The sequence below is a fragment of the Hyla sarda genome, chromosome 9, assembly GCF_029499605.1.
Source record: "Hyla sarda isolate aHylSar1 chromosome 9, aHylSar1.hap1, whole genome shotgun sequence".
Classification (NCBI taxonomy): domain Eukaryota; kingdom Metazoa; phylum Chordata; class Amphibia; order Anura; family Hylidae; genus Hyla; species Hyla sarda.
The window spans coordinates 151,740,933-151,753,785 of NC_079197.1; the positions used below are offsets into that span (position 1 = coordinate 151,740,933).

At 43.7% G+C, this 12,853-nt stretch overlaps 20 non-coding genes across 20 annotated transcripts; 10 read left to right on the top strand and 10 right to left on the bottom strand.

Moving 5' to 3' along the window:
* The first annotated feature begins 1,594 nt into the window (after positions 1-1,594).
* Positions 1,595-1,667, top strand: TRNAR-UCU (transfer RNA arginine (anticodon UCU)). The gene has a single exon. It is a non-coding gene; the product is annotated as a tRNA-Arg (tRNA).
* Positions 1,668-2,467: 800 nt separating this feature from the next.
* Positions 2,468-2,540, top strand: TRNAR-UCG (transfer RNA arginine (anticodon UCG)). The gene has a single exon. It is a non-coding gene; the product is annotated as a tRNA-Arg (tRNA).
* A 474-nt stretch (positions 2,541-3,014) lies between these two features.
* On the top strand, positions 3,015-3,087 carry TRNAR-UCG (transfer RNA arginine (anticodon UCG)). The gene has a single exon. It is a non-coding gene; the product is annotated as a tRNA-Arg (tRNA).
* A 669-nt stretch (positions 3,088-3,756) lies between these two features.
* On the bottom strand, positions 3,757-3,866 carry TRNAL-CAA (transfer RNA leucine (anticodon CAA)). The gene is made up of 2 exons: positions 3,829-3,866; positions 3,757-3,802 (listed from the first exon to the last, which is right to left on the bottom strand). It is a non-coding gene; the product is annotated as a tRNA-Leu (tRNA).
* A 980-nt stretch (positions 3,867-4,846) lies between these two features.
* TRNAL-CAA (transfer RNA leucine (anticodon CAA)) lies at positions 4,847-4,956 on the bottom strand. Its single transcript has 2 exons — positions 4,919-4,956; positions 4,847-4,892 (listed from the first exon to the last, which is right to left on the bottom strand). It is a non-coding gene; the product is annotated as a tRNA-Leu (tRNA).
* A 787-nt stretch (positions 4,957-5,743) lies between these two features.
* TRNAR-UCG (transfer RNA arginine (anticodon UCG)) lies at positions 5,744-5,816 on the top strand. The gene has a single exon. It is a non-coding gene; the product is annotated as a tRNA-Arg (tRNA).
* Positions 5,817-6,483: 667 nt separating this feature from the next.
* TRNAL-CAA (transfer RNA leucine (anticodon CAA)) lies at positions 6,484-6,593 on the bottom strand. The gene is made up of 2 exons: positions 6,556-6,593; positions 6,484-6,529 (listed from the first exon to the last, which is right to left on the bottom strand). It is a non-coding gene; the product is annotated as a tRNA-Leu (tRNA).
* An 821-nt stretch (positions 6,594-7,414) lies between these two features.
* TRNAL-CAA (transfer RNA leucine (anticodon CAA)) lies at positions 7,415-7,524 on the bottom strand. Its single transcript has 2 exons — positions 7,487-7,524; positions 7,415-7,460 (listed from the first exon to the last, which is right to left on the bottom strand). It is a non-coding gene; the product is annotated as a tRNA-Leu (tRNA).
* Positions 7,525-7,765: 241 nt separating this feature from the next.
* Positions 7,766-7,838, top strand: TRNAR-UCG (transfer RNA arginine (anticodon UCG)). Its single transcript has one exon. It is a non-coding gene; the product is annotated as a tRNA-Arg (tRNA).
* A 116-nt stretch (positions 7,839-7,954) lies between these two features.
* TRNAL-CAA (transfer RNA leucine (anticodon CAA)) lies at positions 7,955-8,064 on the bottom strand. The gene is made up of 2 exons: positions 8,027-8,064; positions 7,955-8,000 (listed from the first exon to the last, which is right to left on the bottom strand). It is a non-coding gene; the product is annotated as a tRNA-Leu (tRNA).
* A 441-nt stretch (positions 8,065-8,505) lies between these two features.
* TRNAR-UCG (transfer RNA arginine (anticodon UCG)) lies at positions 8,506-8,578 on the top strand. The gene has a single exon. It is a non-coding gene; the product is annotated as a tRNA-Arg (tRNA).
* Positions 8,579-8,698: 120 nt separating this feature from the next.
* On the bottom strand, positions 8,699-8,808 carry TRNAL-CAA (transfer RNA leucine (anticodon CAA)). Its single transcript has 2 exons — positions 8,771-8,808; positions 8,699-8,744 (listed from the first exon to the last, which is right to left on the bottom strand). It is a non-coding gene; the product is annotated as a tRNA-Leu (tRNA).
* A 370-nt stretch (positions 8,809-9,178) lies between these two features.
* TRNAR-UCG (transfer RNA arginine (anticodon UCG)) lies at positions 9,179-9,251 on the top strand. Its single transcript has one exon. It is a non-coding gene; the product is annotated as a tRNA-Arg (tRNA).
* A 659-nt stretch (positions 9,252-9,910) lies between these two features.
* TRNAL-CAA (transfer RNA leucine (anticodon CAA)) lies at positions 9,911-10,020 on the bottom strand. Its single transcript has 2 exons — positions 9,983-10,020; positions 9,911-9,956 (listed from the first exon to the last, which is right to left on the bottom strand). It is a non-coding gene; the product is annotated as a tRNA-Leu (tRNA).
* A 241-nt stretch (positions 10,021-10,261) lies between these two features.
* On the top strand, positions 10,262-10,334 carry TRNAR-UCG (transfer RNA arginine (anticodon UCG)). Its single transcript has one exon. It is a non-coding gene; the product is annotated as a tRNA-Arg (tRNA).
* A 119-nt stretch (positions 10,335-10,453) lies between these two features.
* On the bottom strand, positions 10,454-10,563 carry TRNAL-CAA (transfer RNA leucine (anticodon CAA)). Its single transcript has 2 exons — positions 10,526-10,563; positions 10,454-10,499 (listed from the first exon to the last, which is right to left on the bottom strand). It is a non-coding gene; the product is annotated as a tRNA-Leu (tRNA).
* A 241-nt stretch (positions 10,564-10,804) lies between these two features.
* Positions 10,805-10,877, top strand: TRNAR-UCG (transfer RNA arginine (anticodon UCG)). Its single transcript has one exon. It is a non-coding gene; the product is annotated as a tRNA-Arg (tRNA).
* Positions 10,878-12,073: 1,196 nt separating this feature from the next.
* Positions 12,074-12,183, bottom strand: TRNAL-CAA (transfer RNA leucine (anticodon CAA)). Its single transcript has 2 exons — positions 12,146-12,183; positions 12,074-12,119 (listed from the first exon to the last, which is right to left on the bottom strand). It is a non-coding gene; the product is annotated as a tRNA-Leu (tRNA).
* A 242-nt stretch (positions 12,184-12,425) lies between these two features.
* Positions 12,426-12,498, top strand: TRNAR-UCG (transfer RNA arginine (anticodon UCG)). Its single transcript has one exon. It is a non-coding gene; the product is annotated as a tRNA-Arg (tRNA).
* A 120-nt stretch (positions 12,499-12,618) lies between these two features.
* Positions 12,619-12,728, bottom strand: TRNAL-CAA (transfer RNA leucine (anticodon CAA)). The gene is made up of 2 exons: positions 12,691-12,728; positions 12,619-12,664 (listed from the first exon to the last, which is right to left on the bottom strand). It is a non-coding gene; the product is annotated as a tRNA-Leu (tRNA).
* Between the last annotated feature and the right edge of the window lie 125 nt (positions 12,729-12,853).

The following is a 12,853-nucleotide window of genomic DNA, read 5'->3' on the forward strand; positions in this document are numbered from 1 at the left end:
ATCAGAAGATTGAGGGTTTGAGTCCCTTCGTGGTCGCAGTGGCACTTGGTTGACGTGTTCATCTACTCTTTTAACGTTCGTAAGAATGTGCTCTCATGACTCCTAAAAGTAAAATATCAGTTAGAGGCACATGACTGTGTCTTAAGCTAAACACGCATTGTCAGATGTGGGATTTGAACCCACGACTCCATCTGGAGACCAGAACACCCAAATATGAAACTACTCTTGAGTCTGGCGCCTTAGACCACTCGGCCATCCTGACAAACACATCTACCATACCAGTTCCTCTTCCCCCTTGGGAACACTAAAAATGTTAAATATCCCTTTGTTATTGTCGGAGGATGAAGAATATCAATGTTTGTTGATTAGAGAGAGAAACAGCAATCTTTTTTTTTTCAGAAGTGGGAGATCAGTGATAAGTGGAAATCATCTTTTACACATTGTAGTTCATCTTGGATCGCTTTAAAGTGGTTCGAAATCCTTAACGCAGGCCAACCAGTCAGGACCGTGTGGAATAATGGATAAGGCGTCTGACTTCGGATAAGAAGTTTGAGGGTTCGAGTCCCTTCGTGGTCGCAGTGGCACTTGGTTGACGTGTTCATCTCCTCTTTTAACGTTCGTAAGAATGTGCTCGCATTACTCCTAAATGTTACATATCAGTTAGAGGCACGTGACCGTGTCTTAGGCCAAAAACACATTTTAAGAAGTGGGATTTGAACCCACACCTCCATCTGGAGACCAGAACACCCAGGTATGGGGAAGAAATTACTCTTGAGTCTGGTGCCTTAGACCACTCGGCCATCCTGACAAACACAACTACCGTACCTTTTCCTCTTCCCCCTTGGGAACACTAAAATTGATAAATATCCCTTTGTTATTGTCGGAGGGTGAAGAATATCAATGTTTGTTGATTAGAGAGAGAAACAGCAATCTTTTTTTTCAGAAGTGGGAGATCAGTGATAAGTGGAAATAATCTTTTACACCTTGTAGTTCATCTTGGATAGCTTTAAAGTGGTTCGGAATCCTTAACATATGCCAGCCAGTCAGGACCGTGTGGCCTAATGGATAAGGTGTGTGACTTCGGATCAGAAGATTGAGGGTTCGAGTCCCTTCGTTGTCGCAGTGGCACTTGGTTGACGTGTTCATCTCCTCTTTTAACGTTCGTAAGAATGTACTCTTATGACTTCTTAATGTAAAATATCAGTTAGAGGCACGTGACCGTGTCTTAGGCCAAAAACACATTGTCAGAAGTGGGATTTGAACCCACGCCTCCATCTGGAGACCAGAACACCCAAGTATGGGGAAGAAACTACTCTTGAGTCTGACACCTTAGACCACTCAGCCTTCCTGACAAACACAACTACCATACCTTTTCCTCTTCCCCCTTGGGAACACTAAAAATGATAAATATCCCTTTGTTATTGTCGGAGAATGAAGAATATCAAAGTTGGTTGATTAGAGAGAGAAACAGCAATCTTTTTTTTTTTCAGAAGTAGGAGATCAATGATAAGTGGAAATCATCTTTTACACATTGTAGTTAATCTTGGATCGCTTTAAAGTGGTTCGGAATCCTTAACACAGGCCAACCAGTCAGGACCGTGTGGCCTAATGGATAAGGTGTCTGACTTCTGATCAGAAGATTGAGGGTTCGAGTCCCTTCGTGGTTGCAGTGGCACTTGGTTGACGTGTTCTTCTCCTCTTTTAACGTTCGTAAGAATGTACTCTTATGACTTTTTAATGTAAAATATAAGTGAGGGTGGGTTCACACTACGTTTTGTCCCATACGGGAGCGCATACGGCAGGAGGGAGCTAAAAGCTCGCGCTCCCGTATGTAACCGTATGCGCTCCCGTATGCCATTCACTTCAATGAGCCGACCGGAGTGAAACGTTCGGTCCGGTCGGCTCATTTTTGCGCCGTATGCGCTTTTACAACCGGACCTAAAACCGTGGTTGACCACGGTTTTAGGTCCGGTTGTAAAAGCGCATACGGCGCAAAAATGAGCCGACCGGACCGAACGTTTCACTCCGGTCGGCTCATTGAAGTGAATGGCATACGGGAGCGCATACGGTCACATACGGGAGCGCGAGGTTTTAGCTCCCTCCTGCCATATGCGCTCCCGTATGGGACAAAACGTAGTGTGAACCCAGCCTTAGAGGCACGTGACCATGTCTTAGGCCAAAAACGCATTGTCAGAGGTGGGATTTGAACCCACGCCTCCATCTGGCCATCCTGACAAACACAGCTACCATAACTTGTCCTCTTCCCCCTTGGGGACACTAAAATATCCCTTTGTTATTGTCGGAGGGTGAAGAATATCAATGTTTGTTGATTAGAGAGAGAAACCGCAATCTTTTTTTTTCAGAAGTGGGAGATCAGTGATAAGTGGAAATAATCTTTTACACATTGTAGTTAATCTTGGATCGCTTTAAAGTGGCTCGAAATCCTAAATGAAGGCCAACCAGTCAGGACCGCGTGGCCTAATGGATAAGGCGTCTGACTTCGTATCAGAAGATTGAGGGTTCGAGTCCCTTCGTGGTCGCAGTGGCACTTGGTTGATGTGTTCATCTCCTCTTTTAACGTTCGTAAGAATGTGCTCTCATGACTCATAAATGTAAAATATCAGTTAGAGGCACGTGACCGTGTCTTAGGCCAAAAACACATTTTAAGAAGTGGGATTTGAACCCACACCTCCATCTGGAGACCAGAACACCCAAGTATGGGGAAGAAACTACTCTTGAGCCTGGCGCCTTAGACCACTCGGCCATCCTGACAAACACAACTACCGTACCTTTTCCTCTTCCCCCTTGGGAACACTAAAAATGATAAATATCCCTTTGTTATTGTCGGAGGGTGAAGAATATCAATGTTTGTTGATTAGAGAGAGAAACAGCAATCTTTTTTTTTTTCAGAAGTGGGAGATCAGTGATAAGTGGAAATCATCTTTTACACATTGTAGTTAGTCTTGGTTCGCTTTAAAGTGGTTCGTAATCCTTAATGCAGGCCAACCAGTCAAGACTGCGTGGCCTAATGGATAAGGCGTCTGACTTCGGATCAGAAGATTGAGGGTTCGAGTCCCTTCGTGGTCGCAGTGGCACTTGGTTGAAGTGTTCATCTCCTCTTTTAACGTTTGTAAGAATGTGCTCTCATTACTCCTAAAAGTTAAATATCAGTTAGAGGCACGTGACCGTGTCTTAGGCCAAAAACGCATTGTCAGAAGTGGGATTTGAACCCACGCCTCCATCTGGAGACCAGAACACCCAAGTATGGGGAAGAAACTACTCTTGAGTCTTGCGCATTAGACCACTCGGCCATCCTGACAAACATAGCTACTATAACTTGTCCTCTTCCCCCTTGGGAACAATAAAAATGTTAAATATCCCTTTGTTATTGTCGGAGGGTGAAGAATATCAATGTTTGTTGATTAGAGAGAGAAACAGCAATCTTTTTTTTTTTTTCAGAAGTGGGAGATCAGTGATAAGTGGAAATCATCTTTTACACATTGTAGTTCATCTTGGATAGCTTTAAAGTGGTTCGTAATCCTTAACACAGGCCAACCAGTCAGGAATGCGTGGCCTAATGGATAAGGCGTCTGACTTCGGATCAGAAGATTGAGGGTTCGAGTCCCTTTGTGGTCGCAGTGGCACTTGGTTGACGTGTTCATCTCCTTTTAACGTTCGTAAGAATGTGCTCTCATGACTCCTAAAAGTAAAATATCAGTTAGAGGCACGTGACTGTGTCTTAGGCCAAAAAAGCATTGTCAGAAGTGGGATTTGAACCCACGCCTCCATCTGGAGACCAGAACACCCAAGTATGGGGAAGAAACAACTCTTGAGTCTGGCGCCTTAGACCACTCGGCCATCCTGACAAACACAGCTACCATACCTTTTCCTCTTCCCGTTTGGGAACCCAAAAAATGCTAAATATCCCTTTGATATTGTCGGAGGGTGAATAATATCAATGTTTGTTGATTAGAGAGAGAAACAGCAATCTTTTTTTTTTCTGAAGTGGGAGATCAGTGATAAGTAGAAATCATCTTTTACACATTGTAGTTAATCTTGGATCGCTTTAAAGTGGTTCGTAATCCTTAACACAGGCCAACCAGTCAGGAACGCGTGGCCTAATGGATAAGGCGTCTGACTTCGGATCAGAAGATTGAGGGTTCGAGTCCCTTCGTGGTCGCAGTTGCACTTGGTTGACGTGTTCATCTCCTCTTTTAACGTTCTTAAGAATGTGCTCTCATGACTCCTAAAAGTAAAATATCAGTTAGAGGCATGTGACCGTGTCTTAGGCCAAAAACGCATTGTCAGAAGTGGCATTTGAACCCACGCCTCCATCTGGAGACCAGAACACCCAAGTATGGGGAAGAAACAACTCTTGAGTCTGGCGCCTTAGACCACTCGGCCATCCTGACAAACACAGCTACCATACCTTTTCCTCTTCCCGTTTGGGAACCCTAAAAATGCTAAATATCCCTTTGTTATTGTCGGAGGGTGAAGAATATCAATGTTTGTTGATTAGAGAAAGAAACAGCAATCTTTTTTTTTTTCAGAAGTGGGAGATCAGTGATAAGTGGAAATCATCTTTTACACATTGTAGTTAATCTTGGATCGCTTTAAAGTGGTTCGTAATCCTTAACACAGGCCAACCAGTCAGGACCGCGTGGCCTAATGGATAAGGCGTCTGACATCGGATTAGAAGATTGAGGGTTCGAGTCCCTTCGTGGTCGCAGTGGCACTTAGTTGACGTGTTCATCTCCTTTTAACGTTTGTAAGAATGTGCTCTCATGACTCCTAAAAGTAAATATCAGTTAGAGGCACGTGACTGTGTCTTAGGCCAAAAATGCATTGTCAGAAGTGGGATTTGAACCCACGCCTCCATCTGGAGACCAGAACTCCCAAGCATGGGGAAGAAACTACCCTTGAGTCTGGCGCCTTAGACCACTCGGCCATCCTGACAAACACAGCTATCATAACTTTTCCTCTTCCCCCTTGGGAACACTAAAATGTTAAATATCCCTTTGTTATTGTCGGAGGGTGAATAATATCAATGTCTGTTGATTAGAGAGAGAAACAGCAATCTTTTTTTTTTCTGAAGTGGGAGATCAGTGATAAGTAGAAATCATCTTTTACACATTGTAGTTAATCTTGGATCGCTTTAAAGTGGTTCGTAATCCTTAACACAGGCCAACCAGTCATGACCGCGTGGCCTAATGGATAAGGTGTCAGACTTCGGATCAGAAGATTGAGGGTTCGAGTCCCTTAGTGGTCGCAGTGGCACTTGGTTGAAGTGTTCATCTCCTCTTTTAACGTTTGTAAGAATGTGCTCTCATTACTCCTAAAAGTTAAATATCAGTTAGAGGCACGTGACCGTGTCTTAGGCCAAAAACGCATTGTCAGAAGTGGGATTTGAACCCACGCCTCCATCTGGAGACCAGAACACCCAAGTATGGGGAAGAAACTACTCTTGAGTCTTGCGCATTAGACCACTCGGCCATCCTGACAAACATAGCTACTATAACTTGTCCTCTTCCCCCTTGGGAACAATAAAAATGTTAAATATCCCTTTGTTATTGTCGGAGGGTGAAGAATATCAATGTTTGTTGATTAGAGAGAGAAACAGCAATCTTTTTTTTTTTCAGAAGTGGGAGATCAGTGATAAGTGGAAATCATCTTTTACACATTGTAGTTAATCTTGGATCGCTTTAAAGTGGTTCGAAATCCTTAACACAGTCCAATCAGTCAGGACCGCGTGGCCTAATGGATAAGGCGTCTGACTTCGGATCAGAAGATTGAGGGTTCGAGTCCCTTCGTGGTCGCAGTGGCACTTGGTTGACGTGTTCATCTCCTCTTTTAACGTTCGTAAGAATGTACTCTTATGACTTCTTAATGTAAAATATCAGTTAGAGGCACGTGACCATGTCTTAGGCCAAAAACGCATTGTCGGAAGTGGGATTTGAACCCTCGCCTCCATCTGGAGACCAGAACACCCAAGTATGGGGAAGAAACTACTCTTGAGTCTGGCGCCTTAGACAACTCGGACATCCTGACAAACACAGCTACCATAACTTGTCCTCTTCCCCCTTGGGAACAATAAAAATGTTAAATATCCCTTTGTTATTGTCGGAGGGTGAAGAATATCAATGTTTGTTGATTAGAGAGAGAAACAGCAATCTTTTTTTTTTTCAGAAGTGGGAGATCAGTGATAAGTGGAAATCATCTTTTACACATTGTAGTTCATCTTGGATAGCTTTAAAGTGGTTCGTAATCCTTAACACAGGCCAACCAGTCAGGAATGCGTGGCCTAATGGATAAGGCGTCTGACTTCGGATCAGAAGATTGAGGGTTCGAGTCCCTTTGTGGTCGCAGTGGCACTTGGTTGACGTGTTCATCTCCTTTTAACGTTCGTAAGAATGTGCTCTCATGACTCCTAAAAGTAAAATATCAGTTAGAGGCACGTGACTGTGTCTTAGGCCAAAAAAGCATTGTCAGAAGTGGGATTTGAACCCACGCCTCCATCTGGAGACCAGAACACCCAAGTATGGGGAAGAAACAACTCTTGAGTCTGGCGCCTTAGACCACTCGGCCATCCTGACAAACACAGCTACCATACCTTTTCCTCTTCCCGTTTGGGAACCCAAAAAATGCTAAATATCCCTTTGATATTGTCGGAGGATGAAGAATATCAATGTTTGTTGATTAGAGAGAGAAACAGCAATCTTTTTTTTTTCAGAGTTGGGAGATCAGTGATAAATGGAAATCATCTTTTACACATTGTAGTTCATCTTGGATCGCTTTAAAGTGGTTTGAAATCCTTAACACAGGCCAACCAAACAATACCGTGTGGCCTAATGGATAAGGCGTCTGACTTCTGATCAGAAGATTGAGGGTTTGAGTCCCTTCGTGGTCGCAGTGGCACTTGGTTGACGTGTTCATCTCCTTTTAACGTTCGTAAGAATGTGCTCTCATGACTCCTAAAAGTAAAATATCAGTTAGAGGCACGTGACCGTGTCTTAGGCCAAAAACGCATTGTCAGAAGTGGGATTTGTTATTGTCGGAGAATGAGGAATATCAATGTTTGTTGATTAGAGAGAGAAACAGCAATCTTTTTTTTTTTCAGAAGTGGGAGATCAGTGATAAGTGGAAATCATCTTTTACACATTGTAATTAATCTTGGATAGTTTTAAAGTTGTTCGGAATCCTTAACACGGGCCAACCAGTCAGGACCGTGTGACCTAATGGATAAGGCGTCTGACTTCGAATCAGAAGATTGAGGGTTCGAGTCCCTTCGTGGTCGCAGTGGCACTTGGTTGACGTGTTCATCTCCTTTTAACGTTCGTAAGAATGTGCTCTCATGACTCCTAAAAGTAAAATATCAGTTAGAGGCACGTGACCGTGTCTTAGGCCAAAAACGCATTGTCAGAAGTGGGATTTGAACCCACGCCTCCATCTGGAGACCAGAACACCCAAGTATGGGGAAGAAACTACTCTTGAGTCTGGCGCCTTAGACCACTCGGCCATCCTGACAAACACAGCTTCCTTACCTTTTCCTCTTCCCCCTTGGGAACACTAAAAATGTGAAATATACCTTTGTTATAGTCGGAGGATGAAGAATATCAATGTTTGTTGATTAGAGAGAGAAACAGCAATCTTTTTTTTTTCAGAGTTGGGAGATCAGTGATAAATGGAAATCATCTTTTACACATTGTAGTTCATCTTGGATCGCTTTAAAGTGGTTCGAAATCCTTAAAGCAGGCCAACCAAGCAAGACCGCGTGGCCTAATGGATAAGGCGTCTGACTTCGGATCAGAAGATTGAGGGTTCGAGTCCCTTCGTGGTCGCATTTGGTTGACGTGTTCATTTCCTCTTTTAACGTTCGTAAGAATGTGCTCTCATGACTCCTAAAAGTAGAATATCAGTTAGAGGCACGTGACCGTGTCTTAGGCCAAAAACGCATTGTCAGAAGTGGGATTTGAACCCACGCCTCCATCTGGAGACCAGAACACCCAAGTATGGGGAAGAAACTACTCTTGAGTCTGGCGCCTTAGACCACTCGGCCATCCTGACAAACACAGCTTCCTTACCTTTTCCTCTTCCCCCTTGGGAACACTAAAAATTAGTTAGAGGCACGTGACCGTGACTTAGGCCAAAAATGCATTGTCAGAAGTGGGCTTTGAACCCACGCCTCCATCTGGAGACCAGAACACCCAAGTATGGGGAAGAAACTACTTTTGAGTCTGGCGCCTTAGACCACTCGGCCATCCTGACAAACACAGCTACCGTACCTTTTCCTCTTCCCCCTTGGGAACACTAAAAATGTTAAATATCCCTTTGTTATTGTCGGAGAATGAAGAATATCAATGTTTGTTGATTAGAGAGAGAAACAGCAATCTTTTTTTTTCAGAAGTGGGAGATCAGTGATAAGTGGAAATCATCTTTTACACATTGTAATTAATCTTGGATAGTTTTAAAGTAGTTCGGAATCCTTAACATGAGCCAACCACTCAGGACCGTGTGGCCTAATGGATAAGGCGTCTGACTTCGGATCAGAAGATTGAGGGTTTGAGTCCCTTCGTGGTCGCAGTGGCACTTGGTTGACGTGTTCATCTCCTTTTAACGTTCGTAAGAATGTGCTCTCATGACTCCTAAAAGTAAAATATCAGTTAGAGGCACGTGACCGTGTCTTAGGCCAAAAACGCATTGTCAGAAGTGGGATTTGAACCCACGCCTCCATCTGGAGACCAGAACACCCAAGTATGGGGAAGAAACTACTCTTGAGTCTGGCGCCTTAGACCACTCGGCCATCCTGACAAACACAGCTTCCTTACCTTTTCCTCTTCGCCCTTGGGAACACTAAAAATTAGTTAGAGGCACGTGACCGTGACTTAGGCCAAAAATGCATTGTCAGAAGTGGGCTTTGAACCCACGCCTCCATCAGGAGACCAGAACACCCAAGTATGGGGAGGAAACTACTCTTGAGTCTGGCGCCTTAGACCACTTGGCCATCCTGACAAACACAGCTACCATACCCTTTCCTCTTCCCCCTTGGGAACAGGAAATCTTTTTTTTTTTTCAGAAGTGGTAGATCAGTGATAAGTGGAAATCATCTTTTACACATTGTAATTAATCTTGGATAGTTTTAAAGTAGTTTGGAATCCTTAACACGGGCCAAACCAGGCAGGACCGTGTGGCCTAATGGATAAGGCGTCTGACTTCGGATCAGAAGATTGAGGGTTCGAGTCCCTTCGTGGTCGCAGTGGCACTTGGTTGATGTGTTCATCTCCTTTTAACGTTCGTAAGAATGTGCTCTCATGACTCCTAAAAGTAAAATATCAGTTAGAGGCACGTGACCGTGTCTTAGGCCAAAAACACATTGTCAGAAGTAGGATTTAAACCCACGCCTCCATCTGGAGACCAGAATACCCAAGTATGGGGAAGAAACTACTCTTGAGTCTGGCACTTTAGACCACTCAGCCATCCTGACAAACACAGCTTCCTTACCTTTTCCTCTTCCCCCTTGGGAACATTAAAAATGTTAAATATCCCTTTGTTATAGTCGGAGGATGAAGAATATCAATGTTTGTTGATTAGAGAGAGAAACAGCAATCTCTTTTTTTTCAGAAGTGGGAGATCAGTGATAAGTGGAAATCATCTTTTACACATTGTAGTTCATCTTGGATCGCTTTAAAGTGGTTCGAAATCCTTAACGCAGGCTAACCAAACAAGACCGCGTGGCCTAATGGATAAGGCGTCTGTCTTCGAATCAGAAGATTGAGGGTTCGAGTCCCTTGTGGTCGCATTTGGTTGACGTGTTCATTTCCTCTTTTAACGTTCGTAAGAATGTGCTCTCATGACTCCTAAAAGTAAAATATCAGTTAGAGGCACGTGACCGTGTCTTAGGCCAAAAACACATTGTCAGAAGTGGGATTTGAACCCACGCCTCCATCTGGAGACCAGAACACCCAAGTATGGAGAAGAAACTACTCTTGAGTCTGGTGCCTTAGACCACTCGGCCATCCTGACAAACACAGCTTCCTTACCTTTTCCTCTTCCCCCTTGGGAACACTAAAAATGTTAAATATACCTTTGTTATAGTCGGAGGATGAAGAATATCAATGTTTGTTGATTAGAGAGAGAAACAGCAATCTTTTTTTTTTCAGAGTTGGGAGATCAGTGATAAATGGAAATCATCTTTTACACATTGTAGTTCATCTTGGATCGCTTTAAAGTGGTTTGAAATCCTTAACACAGGCCAACCAAACAAGACCGCGTGGCCTAATGGATAAGGCGTCTGACTTCGGATCAGAAGATTGAGGGTTCGAGTCCCTTCGTGGTCGCAGTGGCACTTGGTTGATGTGTTCATCTCCTTTTAACGTTCGTAAGAATGTGTCTCATGACTCCTAAAAGTAAAATATCAGTTAGAGGCACGTGACCGTGTCTTAGGCCAAAAACGCATTGTCAGAAGTGGGATTTGAACCCACGCCTCCATCTGGAGACCAGAACACCCAAGTATGGGGAAGAAACTACTCTTGAGTCTGGCGCCTTAGACCACTCGGCCATCCTGACAAACACAGCTTCCTTACCTTTTCCTCTTCCCCCTTGGGAACACTAAAAATTTAAATATCCCTTTGTTATTGTCGGAGGATGAAGAATATCAATGTTTGTTGATTAGAGAGAGAAACAGCAATCTCTTTTTTTTTCAGAAGTGGGAGATCAGTGATAAATGGAAATCATCTTTTACACACTGTAATTAATCTTGGATAGTTTTAAAGTAGTTTGGAATCCTTAACACGGGCCAACCAGTCAGGACCGTGTGGCCTAATGGATAAGGCGTCTGACTTCGGATCAGAAGATTGAGGGTTCGAGTCCCTTCGTGGTCGCAGTGGCACTTGGTTGACGTGTTCATCTCCTTTTAACGTTCGTAAGAATGTGCTCTCATGACTCCTAAAAGTAAAATATCAGTTAGAGGCACGTGACCGTGTCTTAGGCCAAAAACGCATTGTCAGAAGTGGGATTTGAACCCACACCTCCATCTGGAGACCAGAACACCCAAGTATGGGGAAGAAACTACTCTTGGGTCTGGCGCCTTAGACCACTCAGCCATCCTGACAAACACAGCTTCCTTACCTTTTCCTCTTCCCCCTTGGGAACACTAAAAATGTTAAATATCCCTTTGTTATTGTCGGAGGATGAAGAATATCAATGTTTGTTGATTAGAGAGAGAAACAGCAATCTCTTTTTTTTTCAGAAGTGGGAGATCAGTGATAAGTGGAAATCATCTTTTACACATTGTAGTTCATCTTGGATCGCTTTAAAGTGGTTCGAAATCCTTAACGCAGGCCAACCAAACAAGACCGCTTGGCCTAATGGATAAGGCGTCTGATGTTGAATCAGAAGATTGAGGGTTCGAGTCCCTTCGTGGTTGCATTTGGTTGACGTGTTCATCTCCTTTTAACGTTCGTAAGAATGTGCTCTCATGACTCCTAAAAGTAAAATGTCAGTTAGAGGCACGTGACCGTGTCTTAGGCCAAAAACGCATTGTCAGAAGTGGGATTTGAACCCACGCCTCCATCTGGAGACCAGAACACCCAAGTATGGGGAAGAAACTACTCTTGAGTCTTAGCCCACTCGGCCATCCTGACAAACACAGCTTCCTTACCTTTTCCTCTTCCCCCTTGGGAACACTAAAAATGTTAAATATACCTTTGTTATAGTCGGAGGATGAAGAATATCAATGTTTGTTGATTAGAGAGAGAAACAGCAATCTTTTTTTTTTCAGAGTTGGGAGATCAGTGATAAATGGAAATCATCTTTTACACATTGTAGTTCATCTTGGATCGCTTTAAAGTGGTTTGAAATCCTAAACACAGGCCAACCAAACAATACCGTGTGGCCTAATGGATAAGGCGTCTGACTTCGGATCAGAAGATTGAGGGTTCGAGTCCCTTCGTGGTCGCAGTGGCACTTGGTTGACGTGTTCATCTCCTTTTAACGTTCGTAAGAATGTGCTCTCATGACTCCTAAAAGTAAAATATCAGTTAGAGGCACGTGACCGTGTCTTAGGCCAAAAACGCTTTGTCAGAAGTGGGATTTGAACCCACGCCTCCATCTGGAGACCAGAACACCCAAGTATGGGGAAGAAACTACTCTTGAGTCTGGCGCCTTAGACCACTCGGCCATCCTGACTAACACAGCTACCGTATCTTTTCCTCTTCCAACTTGGGAACACTAAAAATTTTAAATATCCCTTTGTTATTGTCGGAGAATGAGGAATATCAATGTTTGTTGATTAGAGAGAGAAACAGCAATCTTTTTTTTTTTCAGAAGTGGGAGATCAGTGATAAGTGGAAATCATCTTTTACACATTGTAATTAATCTTGGATAGTTTTAAAGTAGTTCGGAATCCTTAACACGGGCCAACCAGTCAGGACCGTGTGGCCTAATGGATAAGGCGTCTGACTTCGAATCAGAAGATTGAGGGTTCGAGTCCCTTCGTGGTCGCAGTGGCACTTGGTTGACGTGTTCATCTCCTTTTAACGTTCGTAAGAATGTGCTCTCATGACTCCTAAAAGTAAAATATCAGTTAGAGGCACGTGACCGTGTCTTAGGCCAAAAACGCATTGTCAGAAGTGGGATTTGAACCCACGCCTCCATCTGGAGACCAGAACACCCAAGTATGGGGAAGAAACTACTCTTGAGTCTGGCGCCTTAGACCACTCGGCCATCCTGACAAACACAGCTACCGTACCTTTTCCTCTTCCCCCTTGGGAACACTAAAAATGTTAAATATCCCTTTGTTATTGTCGGAGAATGAAGAATATCAATGTTTGTTGATTAGAGAGAGAAACAGCAATCT